The following is a 17,524-nucleotide window of genomic DNA, read 5'->3' as shown; positions in this document are numbered from 1 at the left end:
TGTAAGATGCAAGTTTCATATGAGTGAGACAAGTAGGATACAACTGTTTACAGTCAAAGTTTGTCTATATTTGAAAAGAAAAAATTCTTAGTGCTCTTTAACATTATAAGTGGGGAAAGCTAAAAATCATGATGGAGCCAGGGAAAAGCTGCCTGCAGTTTTGACTGTAATCTACACTGTGAAGTCATGCTCTCTCTGCTCAGGCAGACTGTATAACCGCACTTTTCACAGCAGCAGCATAGCAAAGCACTAGTTTTCTTTTGACAGTCTGCAAAATGCATATTTCTTTCCCAAACTATGGCTTTCTATAGGACTTACGTGGCCATGAGAACATGTTACCTGTAATTTTTTTAAAACATAAAATGAAAACTGATATTTAGTTTAATTAAATAGCAGACAGCAATTCTCTTTCAAGTATTTGTGGGAGATAGGATGTAGAGAATTTGAGACTTTCCTACCAATCAGGGAGTGGCAGTCTAGTTGTAAATCTTCAGGTCATGTGTATACAAAATAGGTCAGAGTGAGGAAGTATGACATTAGGTGCCAAAGGTGACTAGAAAAGACTTAATGAGGGAATATAGAGTAGGGAATGGCGTACAAAAGAGTAGGGATTGGGAGGAGGGAAGTTTCTTGCTGAGCTACAATTCACAAGAATTTGAAAGAACTGGCCCAGGCAAGATTAGCAGGGCAAAGAAGGAAGGATGTTCCAGTTGTGAGAAAAAGCTCCAGGTAAATGTGAATGTTGGGTTGTTGGTGGTACTGGGGTGGGGGTGACGGTTGGGGCAGTGAGGAAACAGATGACATCCCGGACTGAGTACTCAAGACTTCTTGTTCTACACTATTCTCCCTGGAAGCCCAGGTGAAAAACTGTCCTCAGCTGATGGACTGTGTCATGTGAAAACATTACAAAACAAGTGAACAAACAAGAAAAAACATTTAAGTTCCACTTTCCACATACTAGATTTCATCCACTGTCTAGCTGGTGGATGGGTAGCCCTTTGTGCATACCTTGTAGGATAGGGAGAAGTTCTCCAGAAGAAAAAACCTTCCCTCTGCCCTCGATGCTTGCTCAGACTGAGCCGGAACATACCATTGAGCAGTTATGTAAGAAAGGGGCCTCTGTTGAATTTTCTAAGGACAAAGTACTCTAGTGAGAGACTTGATGGGCATGCTGAACTTTAGAAATTTTCTCCTCATGTGCTCCTCAAAACTGGGGAGGTTTTCTGTAAAAAGATGTGTTTTAAACATTGTCCTGTATACCTGAAACTAACAACAAAAAAATAAAGGCGATGGTAAAATAAAAATGTTTTAAGATAGGATCTGAGAAATTGTAGGTGGTTCACTTCATGCGGGTTCTAAGAGATCATGACTCATTAATTGCCCTCAGGTCAGCTTTTAAAAAATATTAAAAAAAAATTAATGATTATCCAAATTACGTATTGTGTGGAAAGGTACTCAGGCTTATACACCTGAGGAGTTCTTAGCCTGGGGCTTAGCATATAGCAAGCACTCAATGACAGTTGATTCTGAGCTACTTTTTGTAGTTTCTTTATAAAGTATAGCAATGTACTAACTTTTGGTGAATATGATTCTTTAATGTTGGGAGAGCAAATAAAACCATTAAAATTGGGCATCTGGTCCAAATTGGATGTTATATAGGAATCTCATACATCTATGTTCCTACACTTTTTCACCACTAAATACAACTTCTGAAATTTCTACCAGAGTGCTTTGAAGGTTTGCCTATCAAACACACCACTTACGGATTACTTAATTTCACCATTTTAATTAATCAAAGACGAAATGTTTCTGACAAAAAAGGTTCTATTAAACATGATGGATATCATTCAGCATTTTATCCTTAATATGCCATCAATTCAACACAACAATCCCAGTGGTTAGTGTTATTAACTTCATTTTACAAATGAGGAAACTGAGGCACAAAGAGATTAAACTCACTCAGGGTTGCATAACTAGTAAGAAGCAAAAGCAGGATTCAAGCTACTTGGGTCTCTGCTACTCTATCCATTCTAGTATTCAAATTCTTGAAACCAGTTTTAGCATGAATGGTAGTGCAATTCTAGCAATCTCACTCATGTATTTACCATAGAGATGCGAATTTATGTAGACACAAACATTTGCACATGGATTTTTTCCGCAGCCCTACTTATAATCCCCCAAAACTGGTAACAACCCAAATGGGGTACATTCATACAATGGAATACAATTCAACAATAAAAAAGGAACAAACTATTGATACACACAACTTGGATGGCTCTCAAAAGCATTATGCTGAGTTAAAAAAAAAGCAAGATTCAAAAGATTACATACAGTTTGATTCCATTTATGTGACATCCTCAAAGTGACAAAACTATAGCGATGGAGCACAGATTAGTGGCTTCCAGAGGTTGGGGTGGGAAGAGAGTGTGACTAGTGGTAGCACAAAGGAGTTTTGGGGGTGATGGAACTGTTTTGCACTTTGTGGTGGTGGTTATACTGATCTACACATGTGTCAAAATCCACAGAACTATATACTCCCTCCCAAATCAATTTTACTGTTTGATAATTCTTTAAAAGGCAATAGGTCTTTTCATTTAATGCTAATTTGTTTTCCCCATTTACTCACAATACACTTCTACATTTTGCATATTTAAAAATTCAAAGAGTTACACTATAATGTGAAGCAAAAAGCCATTATCAGGCTATGCATCCAAACTGAATGAAGAACGTTATCTCTTTAAGTAAACATTCCTTAGCTTTTTTGCAACAAGTTTGCTGCGAGAACACAGGTGTCATGAGAACCACTACTAAATATAAGCCAAAATGGAAAAGGAAAAGATCGTCGCTACTGGACATGAAGATTCAGGCAAGTCTACCACTACTGGCCATTTGATCTACAAATATGGCGGGATCAACAAAAGGACCATCCAAAGAATTGAGAAAGAGGCTGCTGAGAAGGGAAGGGGCTCTTTCAAGTACGCCTGGGTCTTGGATAAACTAAAAGCTGAACATGAGCGTGGTATAACGCCTGTGGAAATTTGAGACTAGCAAGTATTACGTGACCACCATTGATGCCCCAGGGCACAGAGACTATCAAAAACATGATTACAGGCACATCTCAGGCTAACTTGCTGTCCTGATTGATGCTGCTGATGTTGGCGAATTTGAAGCAGGTATCTCCAAGAACAGGCAGATCCATGAACATGCCTTTCTGGCTTACATATTGGGTGTGAAACAACTAATTACTGGTGTTAACAAAATGGATTCCACTGAGCTACCCTACAACCAGAAGAGATACAAGGAAATCATTAAGTCAGCACCAACATTAAGAAAATTGGCTACAACCCTGACACAACAGCATTTGTGCCAATTTCTGATTGGAATGGTGACAACTTGCTGGAGCCAAGGGCTAACATGCCTTGGTGCAAGGGATGGAAAGTCACCCATAAAGATGGCAATGCCAGTGGAACCACGCTGCTTGAAGCTCTAGATTGCATCCTGCCACCAACTTGTCTGACTGACAAGCCTTTGCATCTGCCACTCCAGGATATCTACAAAATTGGTAGTATTGGTACTGTCCCTGTGAACCAAGTGGAGACTGGTGTTCTCAAACTTGGCATGGTGGACACCTTTGCTCCAGTCAACGTACAACTGCAGCAAAATCTGTTGAGAAGCACCATGAAGCTTTGAGTAAAGCTCTCCCGGAGACAATGTGGGTTTCAATGTCAAGAATGTGTCAGAGACATTTGTTGTGGCAATGGGGCTGATGACAGCAAAAATGACCCACCAAAGGAAGCAGCTGGCTTCACGGCTCAGGTGATTATCCTGAACCATCCAGGCCAAATCAGTGCTGGATATGTACCTGTGTTGGATTGTCACACAGCTCACAATGCTTGCAAATTTGCTGAGCTGAAGGAGATTGATTTGTTGTTCTGGGAACAAACTGGAAGATGGCCCAAAGTTTTTTAAATCTGATGATGCTTCCATCATTGATATGGTTCCTGGCAAGCCCACGTGTGTTGAGAGCTTTGTTGTTTGTGACATAATACAGACAGTTACTGTGAGTGTCATCAAAGCAGTAGACAAGAAGGCAGCTGGAGTGAGCAAAGTCTCCAAATCTGCCCAGAAAGCTCAGAAAGCTAAAAGAATATTATTTTCAATACCTGCTACCTCAGTGGTGGAAGAATGGTCTCAGAACTCTTTGTTTCAATTGGCCATTTAAGTTTAATAGCAAAAGACTGGTTAATGATTACAATGCACTGTAAAACCTTCAGAAGGAGAATGTTCTGTGGACCATTTTGTGTGTGTGTGTGTGTGTGTGTGTAGGTGTGTGTGTGTGACAGTTTTTAAGTTGTGGTTTCTAAAATCAGTACTTTTCAATAGAAACAACTTTACTAAAAATCTGTCACAGAATTTTGAGACTCATGAAAACAAAGTTTAATGAGAAAATAAACACTTCTTAAAAGTTAAAAGAATTTGCGTGCTTATTCCCTTAAAAATAAAAGTATTTCAGCAAATTATTAGATATCATATTTGACATAGCAATTTGCACAATAAAACAAAAGTGATCAAAATTCATCCTGGGAAATATAACATAATGCAATGAGGATGTCGTAAGAATAACAAGGACAACCATGGCTCTTTCTACAATTTTTCAACAATTACTAGAATGCATTCATGTATCTCTAATATAATTTTAAAAAATTAAATCCTTCTAGGTTGAAATGGAGATATTTCCCAAGTTGCAACATTCTTCCATCCACAGGGTTTCCATCGCTTTTGGGAACACCTTGGTTACTCCATTACCAGGTCAGGCCTGTATTCTACTTAAAATCTAGTACCTCACTCATCTAGTACAGTGGGCACTCAATAAATATTTGTTAAACTGAATTGCATCTGGAAATGTGAGGACTAAAAATGACAAACACACAGTAGCTAACAAAGCCTATAATCTAGAAAGACTAAATCATGCTCTAATTTTGAGTGAGGCAAATTATTACTGAGTGCTAACAATGTGCTTAATAATTAAAAAGGCATACATGGAATTTTGGAAGAGGACAAGACAAACATAACATAATGCCAGTGGTATAGACATTTTTAAAGCCTAAAACGGGCAGAATCCAAACCAGAACCAATTATTCCTAGATCCCTAACTATAAAACAATAAAATTCAAGGGGATGAGGAAAAAAATAAGGGAAAAGCATAAGCTGTACTGAGTTTTATGGGTCATGCACTGCATTAGACATTTATGTAATTAAAATTTATTTTAGGACTCAAGTTTCAGCTACAACATGCAAAGCACTGAGAAGCCATCATTCCCACCCTTCCAAGAAAGAAGCTAGACAAACTTCTTGTACCTATCAGAGAACTGAGGTCACAGGGCAAACCAGCATCTCCATATCTGGAGTCAGGTGCCTGCACACATGATCTGAGCATGTAAATCAGTAGGAAGATTAAACTAAAAATTCTGATAAATTACTGGAGGCCAGAGTTTAGGAAGTCATGAGAGTATGAAACTCCTGGGCTCCACATGGGAGAGGGGCATTCCCATAGTCTTACAAGTTTTTGCTATGGGAACTCCACCAGGTTCTTACATTGAGGATAGGGGAAATTCAGAGAAAGCTCTCACCATGGTGCTGGTTGGCTGAGGAAAACAGTATCCACTGTGAAATCCACCGAGACCCCTTTCCTTTATCCCCAGTACAGAACAAAAGGCTTAATAAGCAGTGGGAAGGGCTTAAAACCCATGGCTTGAGGACACTGGTGTTCTCACTACAGCAGGGGAAAAGGAACAGAGGAAAAAGAAAGAGAAGCTCCACCCCTGGAAGAGGGGCAGGAAATCTTGTGAAGGACAAACTCAAGACCCAGTACCTGTGTAAGTCTGAGGCTTAATCAGGTCATCAAAGAACTCCCTCCTCTTCCACCAGCCACCACCTGGCAAAATGGTTTCATAGTTAGTAACAGTGGAATACAACTGGGAGGGCTGTAAGATACAACTCTTGGGAAACAGCACAAAGGAAAAACTCAAAGCCAAGCAGGAGGCAAAAAGAAGCTATCGTTAGAGGAATCAGAAATCTCTGGTGCTCATAGCAAAGACAAACATCAAACACAAGCCAACTCCTGCCTAGATTAACTTGAGTCCCCACACTAAAGGCCCAGCATGAAGAAACCTGTGTTCTTCATCAAAATATCAAGTATTTATCTCAGTATCTCCTGCCTGTGTTCAGCTTTCAACATGCTTATGAGGCATAATAAAAGGCAAGAAAATATTCCAAGTGACAAAACAATCATCAGATCCAGACTCAGTATGACCCAGATGTTGTGACTATCAGAAATAAAATATAAAAGAATTTTGGTTAATATGTCAAAGACTAATTAACCAAAAGACAAATGCAAGACCAAATGGATAATTTCAAAGAGAAGCTGTAAGAAAGAATCAAATGGAAATGCTAGGAATAAAAAAACACAGTAAAAAAAAACAACATGCTCAACAGCTCTGACACAGCCCAAGAAAGAATCAGTGAACATGAAGATCATGTTTATTGATCAGGACAATAAAATTAAAACAAAAAGAGACAAAAGAGTGAGAAAAATAGAACACAGCATACAAGAAATGTGGAACAATATATTTTTCTATCTCCTTCCTTTTGTTCTGTGTGTGTCTTTTAATCTGAAGTGAGTCTCTTGTAGGCAGCATATATAGGAGTCTCGTTTTATTACCCATTCAGCCACTCTAACTTTTGGTTGGAGCACTTAATTTCCATTTGAGGTACTTGTTGATAGGAATGCAGTTATTACCATTCTTTATTCATGTTTTTAATACATGTTTTTTCTTCTTCAAAAAGTCCCTCCAACATTTCCTGTAATTTTGGTTTGGTGTTGATAAATTCCTTTAGCTTATTTTTGTCTGGGAAGCTCTTTATCTGTCTTTTGACTCGAAATGATAACTTTGCTGGATGAAGTATTCTTGGTTGTAGATCCTGGGGTTTCATCACATTGAATATTTTGTGCCAAGCCCTCCGAATAGTTTCTTTTGAGAAATGAGCTGCCAGTCTTATGAGTGCTCCCTTGTAGGTAACTGCTTTTTTCTTGCTGCTTTTAAGATTCTCTTTGTATTTAACGTTTGGCATTTTAATTATAATGTGTCTTGGTGTGGGCCTCTTTGGGTTCCTGGTTTTTGGGACTCTCTGAGCTTCCTGGGGTTGTATGCTTATTTCCTTCACCTGGTTAAAGAAGTTTTTCTTTATTATTTCTTCAAATAGCTCTTCGATTTCTTGTTTTCCTTCAGGTACCCCGATGACACAGATATTTTTGCATTTGTGTCTCACAGGCTCCTTAAATTATTATTATAGTCTTGGCTTCTTTTTTTCTTGCCGTTCTGATTGAGTATCCTTGGCTTCTCTATCCTCTATATTGGTGGTTCAATCCTCTCCTTTATCCACTCTGTTGATTCCCTCTAATATACTCTTCATCTCAGATAACATGTTCTTCATTTCTGACTGGTTTCCTTTTATAATTTCCATTTTTATGTTTTTTATTTCTTTGTTAAAGTTCTCACTGAGTTCATCTACTCTTTCCCTAAGTTCATTGAGCATCTTTATAACTAGTGTTTTGAACTCTGTATCTGTTAGATTACTTGACTCCATTTTTCCTGGATCTCTGTTCTGTTCTCTCATATGGTTTCTGCTTCTTTGTCTTCCCATTTTGGCTGCCTTTCTGTGTGTTTCTATGTACTAAGCAAAGCTCCTAAGTCACCTGGACTTATTAGCATGGTTTTGTGTAGTAGGTGGCCTATGACATAGTCCTGAGTTCAGCTACAGACCAAGGTGAGCCCCAGCCTGTGCCCCTCTGGGGCCACCTGTTAAGATTCAGAGGACAATCCACAGATGCTGTGCTTATAGTTGCCTCAAGAAACCACACCATAAACCAAGGCCAATTGCCTCCAGTGTGAGTCTTGGTGCTTCTCAGCAAGAAGCACTAGACTCATGGAGGACACAACTGGATGTGGCTTGGGTGGGGCTGCATGTTGGGGGAGGCAGAGTTTCAAGGAGTCCTCTGAGTGGAGCAACCTCTGTTATCCAGTTGATAACACCTCAGCTATGGCAGTGCTGAGTCAGCATACTGGGAGGGGGAAGGGCTCAAGAGAGAAACAATGGATAACGCCAGCACTGCTGCCCAGGAGAGATCCTTGCCTCCAGCCCTGACTCCGACAACTCAGTGTCCCCCTATAAGTCCCTGGTGCCCCCTGTGTAGCCGACCTGGTGCTGGTGCTCAGAGCAAGCAGGTCTATCACCATGAAAGTCCATTCACAGACATGGCCCCTTTAAGAGGTGTCTGCAGCTTCTGGCTGCTGCTGCCACAGCCTCTGTCCCACTCCGCTGCTTGCTTGCTTGGGACCAGGCAGCCTTGCGTCTTCACCTCCTCCTGCCTTCTACCACTGCAGGTTGATTATTTCTCTCTCTAGTTGTAGGCCTTCTGATTACCTAGATTCCAAGTAACTTTGCTTGCTGTTTGCTCCATGTTTCTGTCACAACTTTGATTTGGTCGCAAGAGGGATGAACAAAGAGCTTCTATCATCTACACCATTTTTTCCCTCTGCAGAGATACATTTTTGATACAGGCGCAAAAACAATTCAATGGATAGTCTTTTCAATAAATATTTCTGGAATTAATGGGCATCTACATGCGGGAAAATGAACATTGACATACACCTCATTCATGGCTGGTAGGAATGCACAATGGTAGAACCACTTTGGAGGACAGTTTGGCAGTTTCGTATAAAAACTCAGCAATCCCACTCCTATGTACTTACCCATATGAATTGAAAACATGCTCACACAGAAACCCGTATGCTAATGTTTACTGCGGCTTTATCCATAATCACCAAGAACATGGAAGCAGCCAAGTTATCTAACAGGTGAATCAAACAAACTGTAGTACATCCGTACGATGGAATATTATTCAGCAATAAAAGGAACAGGTTATTAATTCACATGATATGGATGAATCAAGTAAAAGAAGATAGACCAAGAACACTACATATTGTATGATTCCACTCATATGACATTTTGGAAAAAGCAGGACTACAGTTAAAATTCAGAAGTACATTATTCTAAGGCATTTCAAGGAAACAAAACTGATGGGTTATGTGTTTTTTTTTGTTTTTGTTTTTTAACAGGGATAGTTCTGACCAGGTAGACTTGGGTGGGAATTCATGGGTATCCATATACCATCTCTTTTTAAATAAATGTATTTAATTTTAAAAACAAGGTAATATATTCACATAGTTTAAAATTCAAAAACCATATATAAAATTTTATGCAATATATGGTGTCAGATGGGTACTAGATCAGGATGATCCTTTTGAAAATTATACCAGAAACTAATATTGTACGTTAACTGTAATTGAATAAAAAATATCAAAAATAAAAGTTTATGCAGTGAAAAAAACTCTCTATCCCTCTACCCCTGGCCATGCAGAGCCCCAAACTATCAATGCCTGAATATCTTTCCAGAAATATTTTATGTCTATGTAAGCAAAAATGTATATATTATTCCCCCAATATTTTACACAAAAGGTAGCATATGATACACACTATTCTGTTTCTTGCTTTTTTCCATTTTGTATATCTTGGAAATCATGCAATAACAGCATAATATATTCTACTGTACAATCAAGCCTTGATATATACTTAAGATATTACCAATATTTTACTATTACAAGAAATACTCCAAGTAACATGCAAATTTGAATAAATTTCTGGAAGTGTTGGCTGGGTCAAAGGATATGTGCATTTATAATTTTGATGGCTATTTCCAAGTCTCTGACTTTTAAAATGTCAGGGAATTTTCATTTTTAACTTTTATCCTAGGAGAAAAGAAGGGAAGCTGAGATTCTGTCACCAGGCAATTTTCTGGAGGAATGTACAATGCTAAAATGTACAAAGTGGTCCTTCCACTCAGTTTCTGTCATGTGCTTCCTAGGGTCCAACTGCATTTTCATGTAATATATTTCAGGCTAGAAGGTGGCTGTAAAGCCTATTTCAGTTATGTGAAAGGTGTTATTTCTGAAAACTTCACAATCGAAGGCCAAAGGCTGATGCCTCAAATTGCTGGTCACTGGCCACTCACTTCACAGCACAATATTGGATACTTCCCTATAACCACAGGGAGATTTTTTAAATCTTGATCAAGCAAAACATATTTACTGAGAATCCTTTGTCCTTATTACAACGCACAAGTAAGGATTTCTTCTCTTAGGTAAAAACTATAAATCGCAAAGAGGTTATGAGAAAAGGCTGAAAATGTTTCATCTTTCAGGTAGTGATGGAGTCCCAATTAACTGTCTTTTTCTTAACTACGAAACCTAATATATTAATATAGCCTAGTACATTACAGCTTTTGTGAAAAAGCTTGAACTGGAGGTTGAAAAATCTAGGGGGGGGGCTTCTTTGATTATAACTACACAAGATAAGTGAAAAGTCAAGTCACTCACAAGAGTATCCATGTCCAGAGCCACACATGGTTTCCTCCTAGAAAAATCATCACTCAGCTCTACAGTTAGTTAAAGAAGTGGCACAATCGTATTAGTCTCAAGAATACACTATATTTAGAAATGAGTGTTTAACAAGATTTATCAAAGGAAAAGAGGTTATATCCATTAATAATTGTTATGCATTATGCAGTAATGCTTCCCTGCCCCTCCGTTTTTCACACCTCCTTGTATCCACACCTTTGGATGGTCTCCTCCTACAATGAGTCTGGGTTTAGCCATGGAAGCACTTCCATGTTTTGGCTGATTGGACAATATTAAATGTGACACAAGGAGGCACTTGAGAAGTGCTTGGGCACTGATACTTGTTCTCACTTACTACTCTTTGTGCTTTTGAGACCACCATGCTAACAAGTCCAGACCAGGCAGTTGGAAGAGAGACCATTTGGAGTAGAGATGAGCCACCCCAGCATAGGGCCTCTTAGACTAACCAGCCTGCCAATCACCAGATGTGTGAGCGAGGCCATCCTAGATTATCCACCTGCCAGCTCACCACCCTCCCCACAAAAATCGGAACCAGGCTACTTCAAAGTAAATATGTTTGTGGTCCAGTACACATGGAAAGGGGAAGAGCACACTGGCTTTCCTCCTGTGAAGTTTAGTCTGCAGGTTTTTCTTCAAACAAAAAAACTTGCAATACCTGGATGAGGATAAATAAATATATAAGTATTGAAAAAAATGCCCAAGTCTTCCCAGATTCTCACAAATGTGCTGTCTGCCATCACAGATGGCACACACCAAAAAAAAAAAAAAAAAAAAACCATATATATATATATATATATATATATATATATATAAAATTTCCATTTAGTCACTGAAGCATCTTATCATGATATATTTAAACCAAAGTCTTATACTCAATAGCTCTGTTTCTAACAGTGAATAACTCTGGTTTCCAGGAATTACTTTTTCTCCCAATTCTACTTTTCCCCCCATTTGACAAGGCTTGGTGAAAGCTGCAAGAGCTCCCTTAATGCAGCCTAAAAAGCATCAGATATATGAGACAAATTAAACCTCCTTCTAGGATTTTGTAGGACCAGCTTCTTCCAGAACATGGCAACTCTTGTTAACCATGTTAATTGTGGGTAGTAAGAACTGTTTAAGATCTACACATTTGGGCTAGAAACAGTGCCTCTACTGGATCACAAAGTGGGACACTGAAGGGGAAATGACTTTCTTAATCACTTTTGTTTAGGCATCACTAGATACTTTTCTGGATTAAACACACGCACGTTTAAGAAAAAGTGAAAAACACCTTCCAGCAGCTTCCCATTGCCCTTGGAATAAAACACAACAAGCTCCTTAATGAGGTCCCATAAGGCCCTGTCAATCTTCCCCTGCCTACTTCATCTCTCTTTCCCTAGGTCCTAACCAAACCTCTGTGGATTCTTTCCACATCTCTCTCCCATCCCAGTGCCCTCACAACACCTGCTGTTCCTTCTGCCTGGCAATCCATTCTGACCTGCACCTTGCTTATTCCTCTTCATCCTTCAGACCCCAGGGCATCTTGCTTGTTTCCCTAACAGAAGCATTCTACCTCTTACTTACTGTGTGACCTTAGGCAAGTTACCTTTGCTTCACCTCTCTGAGCCCCACACCTCAGAGAGATAGCCTATGTTAAGCATTTAGTACAGTGCTCACCACACAGAAAATAGTTAACAGATCATCGCAGCTGTTATTGTTATTATACTATAATCTCCATCATAGCTCTTAACACAACAGGTGATTATTTATTTGTAGAAAAATAGAAACACCCCCTTGGATCCCACCTTACTACCTAATACATTTCATGCTATTCCCCTACATACTGCATTTTTGGAGGGGAAATTGAAATGAATGTAGATTAGAATCCAGATTGGCCTGACCCCATAGCCTGTGCTGGGTGCAAAACACCAAAGGCTTCCCTAACTCATGAACCTTGTCTTCTAAGAGCGGCAAGCCTGGGCAAGCCTCAGAGAAGATAAACAGATCTTCACATTCACATAGATCCCAAACAACTCCCAGGTATCTACTCCTCAGATCCTTAACCAACCTGGTATTCTAATCAACCCCTGTAAATCCCTTCAGTAAAACAATCTTCCCCTGACTGTGATGCTAATTTTTCTTACTTCCTTTCCACTGGATGTTGAGCTCTTAATGGGATGAATATCTTTCACCTCTTATACCCCGTAGCAAATGGAAGCACTCAACACATGATTGCTGAATTAATTAGTTAAAATGTTGGAGAATATATTATGGCTGCAAAGTTGGGAGGTGGTGGAGTGTATTTTCCTAACAGTATTAAAGTTTGGCATAGTTAGGAACAAACTTGACAGGAATGATGACAAAAGAGTTTATCTTAATCACTTTACAACTGATGATTTCTATATCCAGTACCAGAGATTCCAATGTGATTTACAAATGTGTTTTTTGGTGGTAGGTAAACTTCACTCTATCTGAGGCCCTACATCACCCAAAATGTTCTGCTATACCCTGCAGCTGCACCTGAGCCACCCTTCATGACAGGATGCCCTTGACAAGTACGAGTCTCTCAATGGTTACTCTTCAATTGTTCAGAAAAAGAAACAGAAAGAGCAAATGATAAAGCAAATGGGAGCAAATTGTTAATAACTGGTGACCTTGGGTAAAAGGAGTACAGGAGTTCTTTGTATTATCCTTGCAACATTTTTTGTAATTATATCAAAATAAGTTTTTAAAATTTAAAAAAGAATAATATTAATAATTTTCCCAGGAGATTCCAACACACAGGTCTACAGTACTGGCCATGCTGGTACTATATTCTCTTGTTAGTTGTTCCAAAAAACACACTCCAGGCTTGGATTTGTCTATCAGCCAATATCAAAGGACAAGTAACTCCTTGGGTAGCAGGGCTTAGCCATGGTTTCTGGGTTGTGGCAAAAGATTAAATTACTGCTTGAAGAGTATTAATGAATGCACTGGTATCTCCTATTGGTCAAAGCCCCAGTTCTATTTCCCCACATTCAGCTCCCAACTTTCTTCAGTCGATTGCCCTCTGAGTTCTTACTCTCCTTTTCCCAAACTTAGTTATGCGGTCAAATTCTCTCCAGAACCCTTCTTTCTCACTGTCCCCTAAGAGAAGCACAGAGGAAGTTCTGATGGTAAGAGCTTTGCTATTGTCTATGGAGAGACCTCCAGGATGGAGGCAAAAATAACCATAGGGGAGTCACAAAGATTCCAGAAAATAGAAAACTCAAAGCAGTAGTTACTTGGTCTGTAATGACCACTTGCTAGCATCCTTTTATTCCTTTATCGCTTCTACTCACTCATCCTACATCTTCCCCACCCCACAAACCAGAGTGCTTTAGCTTTCCCAGCCACTGGAACAGGTAGAAACCTGTAAACCATTCGAGTGTCCCCATATTAGGTATTTCAGGAGAGTGCAAGATGGGTGTCACCCAACACCCACCCCTCACCTACAACATAAGTAAAGGTTATAGTAAGTTATCCCCTGATGAGAGATTTTCTTAATGTAAGCCAGCATATGATCTCTTCCTTCTTCAGCTGTTTTGTGTCAGCTCCATGAGGAGGTAGGTATATTATATCCTATGATAATACTCAACCTGTGTCCCTGATCAAGGCTTATAAGAGCCCTCTATGATGCCATGTCTTTACAAACACCTGATGCCTCCTGCTTCCCCAACTTCCCCACAGACACCTAGTTCTAGCTAGACCTCAAAGTAGTGGGCAAAAAAATGGCTTTGTGTAACTTAGGAGAGAAATGGGTTGCTATGGCTGTTAGAACACAAGTGAAGGAAAAAACAAGCATTATCAAAGAAAAGGATCATACCAACCTACAAGCCTTCAACATCCTTCGTTCCTTAACCTTCACTAACCCATATGTCTCAACTCTGATGAGAACCCTACACCATCATCTGTCCTGCTCCTGAGAATCTCCTCCACAGGCCAGATGGTGGGTCACAGGCGCCCCTAAGGCTACTTTCAAGTCACTCCTGGCTCCTAGCTGATCACAAACACTTTAGAAAGTAGTGGGAGGCCCTTCTCCACTTTCCCTTACCTGTGACCAAGATTCACAGGCTCCTACCAATGAGAAGGCCAATGCACAGCAAGATGGCTCAGAAAACAAGGAGACAGAAAAGTGTGGGTTCTAGAACCCCTGAGTATTCCATAATTGTTTGAACAAATAATGCAACAAACTGTTTCAAGGCAACCATATTGGTTTAAGAGCTCTTTGCTAACAAAAACTGTAAAGAGCACACCTAAAGAAAAGGTGGCAATGATGGTAGCTCACACTAACTTAGAAGCACTTCCGAAAGATCTCATGTAATCCTTTCACCCGTAGAGATATTACCCTGTTACAGTTCAAGTATTTAAGCTCAGAGCTCACTTTAAATGAAAAAAAAAAATGTTATGGAGGTAGAAGACTCCTAGGCTAAACAAAAAAGAAAAGAAAAACCATCTATTTCCACTTATCCAGAGAGTAATCATATGATGCTATAAAAGCATGAGAACTACACTATTCAAAGAGTACAGAGGCTGGGATCCACATTCCCATTGTTTACAGATGTTATGAAAGTATTAAATTAAATAAAAACACAATGCTTTGTTCAGGCCGACTCCTTTCTCACCCCCCCTCACCCCCATCCCTAGGCTCACAAGAAGTGGCTTGAGGGAAGGTATTTAAGAGGAGAACTACTAGGGGAAAGTGGATTCTGGGTTGCTTAAAGTAAGCCAAGATGTTGCGCAAGCAGTCTTTACCTAAATTATTTTAAGAGTTTAGAGAGAAGCAGACAGTTATCTTTATCAGACCGAATACAGGGAATGAGGTCGTCTTTCCCTCCAGGCCACTGGAATCATCATCAACAAGGTTTTGATTTCTTATGCAATCAGACGGCGGAAGGGGGTGGGGGGCGCCGTGATCTCCTCAGCTTCGCAGATAAACGTATCAAAAAAAATTTCGCGCACAGCTAAGGCCAAGGATTTCCTTGCAACCCCGAAAGTCAGAGAAGCGGCCAAAAAAAGTTTCTTGCCAAATGCTTAGGAGCTACATATATCCCAGGGCTACACAATGATACCAACTTTTAAACATGCCTTCACATACCACCATTACGGTCACTTACTCGAGATCCCGCCCCCTTTCTCTCCTCCCAAGTAATAAACGCAGGTTGCCCCGTGCAATTTAAAGCCAGACTTCTCCCAAGCAGCGGCTCTAAAAAGCGAGAGAGAAAGACTGGAGGGAGGCTATCTTTCTTTTTTCTTTCTTTCTTTCTCTCTCTTTCTCTTTTTTATTTTTTTTATTTTTATTTTTTTATTGATTACCCCGTGGTGGAGGGAATAAAACCAACACGATCGCTGGAGAAAAGTTAACTTTGCCAAGTCCATCGGTGGGAAAATTTCCTCTGAAGATTCGAAAGCTCTCCCGCTTTTCCCACCCCCGGGACCGCCGGGCACTCGGTGGTCTCGGCGGCCCCGGATCAGCAGCGCCCAAACAATGACGCTAGGGGGAGGGAAAGTTCACCAGCCCGCGGGGCCCCCGGGCTCACCGGGGACCTCGCCGCTCCCCGCACCGCCAAGGCCCTCTCTCCAGGCACTCGGTTCTTCCCGCCCCCCCAACATCGAAACAGCCAGGGCGCGCCCTCGCTCCCCAGAGCATCTGATCCCAGGCGGCCCGCAAAGCAGGTCCTCCCGCCGCGGATCTGACCCCGTGCGCCCCGAGAGCAGGCAGAGGACAGGGAGCGAGGGGGGCGTCGGAAGGGGGTTACTGGAGGGAACCGCTGCAACAGTTATGGCGCTCCACGCCTGCCCGAGTGTGGCTGCAGAGGAGCTCCGGCGCCCGTCCCCGCCCCCAGTGCGGACCACCGCCGGCCACTTTACCTCAGCGCACACACGCTCTCGGCCCCCAGGCGCCAGGGACGCGGGAGAGACCTGGAGCGCCGCGAGGCTGAGCCGGGACGCTGCGCTCCTCGCCGCCCGCTTTGGCTCCCTGAGGCCGTCCCTCCCGTGCCCACCGCGCGCGCCGCCCCCAGCCTGCTCACGCCGCGTCCGGCCTCAGTGGTGCCTACCTTCGCGCAGCCAGTCGGGGATCCCTCCTGGCTCCACGCTCGGCTCGGCAGTGTGCCGGGCGAGTCCAGTAGGAGTGGTAACCGCCCCCCGAACTGCTCGCTTTTCTCCTCCTCGCACCTGCCCCCTAATTCTCCTCCCCACCCCCTCTTTACCCTGCCCACAGCCGCCCGGATCCGCCGGGCTGCCCCCCTGCGCCCAGGCTCCCGCTCCTGGCCTCGCCCGCCGGGCCTGTCAGGCTCATGCCGGGTGGCAGGAGGCTGGGCGGCGGTAGCAGCGCGGTGGTGGCTGAAGCGGCGCGGAGCACCATTGGTATTCCTGACACTGTGCGCCCCTGCCCGCCTCTTCCCTTCCTTCCTCCCCCATCCCGCACTACCCCCACCCCACACACACACACACACACCGCCGGCCGCGCTCACCCTACCCGACTAGCTCCCCGCCGTCCGTCCGCCGAGCGCCCTTCTGGCGGGCTGAGCGCTGTTGCTACCGCCTGAGCGCCTCCAGGCTCCGCCCACCTCGTGCTCCCGCACCCGCCGCGCGGTGCTTCAGGTGGGTTACTATCTGCTCCTGCTGGGCGCGCTGCTGCCGCTGGGAGCCTCGGCCCGGCTGTGTGCCAGGGAGGACCACGGCTAGGTGCCTCGACTGTATTCAAATACAGACTAAGCTTTTCATGGCCCCTTTCAACTCCAAAGTTCTATAAGTGGACCCTCATGTGGAAAACTCATCTCTCACTATTGATTTAAATTGTTAGCGCTTAGATCACCTATAATGATAAAGCCAAGGTCCCTATTAACTTAAACGTTTATTCAATTGCAAACAAATGCTTTATGATGTTGTTTGGCTTTTTTGATGTGTCCACTTGGTTAGGATATAGCCCCTAGTTATTTAATCAAACATTAATCTAGGCGTTGCTATGAAGATATTTTGATATA

At 42.0% G+C, this 17,524-nt stretch overlaps 1 protein-coding gene and 1 pseudogene across 4 annotated transcripts in view; one reads left to right on the top strand and one right to left on the bottom strand.

Annotated features, from left to right (window-relative positions):
* Nucleotides 1–17,098, bottom strand: part of JADE3 (jade family PHD finger 3) — a 135,052-nt gene extending 117,954 nt beyond the window's left edge. Inside the window, exons 1-2 of one of the 4 annotated variants that reach the window (XM_039866397.1) lie at nt 17,017–17,098; nt 5,873–5,935 (exon numbers count right to left, since the gene is read on the bottom strand). The gene's annotated coding sequence lies outside the window, so the exon portion shown is untranslated. Of the gene's footprint in view, nt 1–5,872; nt 5,936–16,594; nt 16,701–17,016 lie in introns of those variants that run through there. The other 3 variants (XM_039866396.1, XM_039866400.1, XM_039866398.1) reach the window with 3 other exon arrangements.
* Nucleotides 2,824–4,222, top strand: LOC120605527 (elongation factor 1-alpha 1-like; annotated as a pseudogene).
* Nucleotides 17,099–17,524: the final 426 nt, after the last annotated feature.

Source organism: Pteropus medius, unplaced genomic scaffold, assembly GCF_902729225.1.
Source record: "Pteropus medius unplaced genomic scaffold, Ma_sr-lr_union100, whole genome shotgun sequence".
In the NCBI taxonomy this organism is placed as follows: domain Eukaryota; kingdom Metazoa; phylum Chordata; class Mammalia; order Chiroptera; family Pteropodidae; genus Pteropus; species Pteropus medius.
Note: the sequence above shows the minus strand (reverse complement) of the source record. Positions and strands in the feature narration are given on the sequence as shown.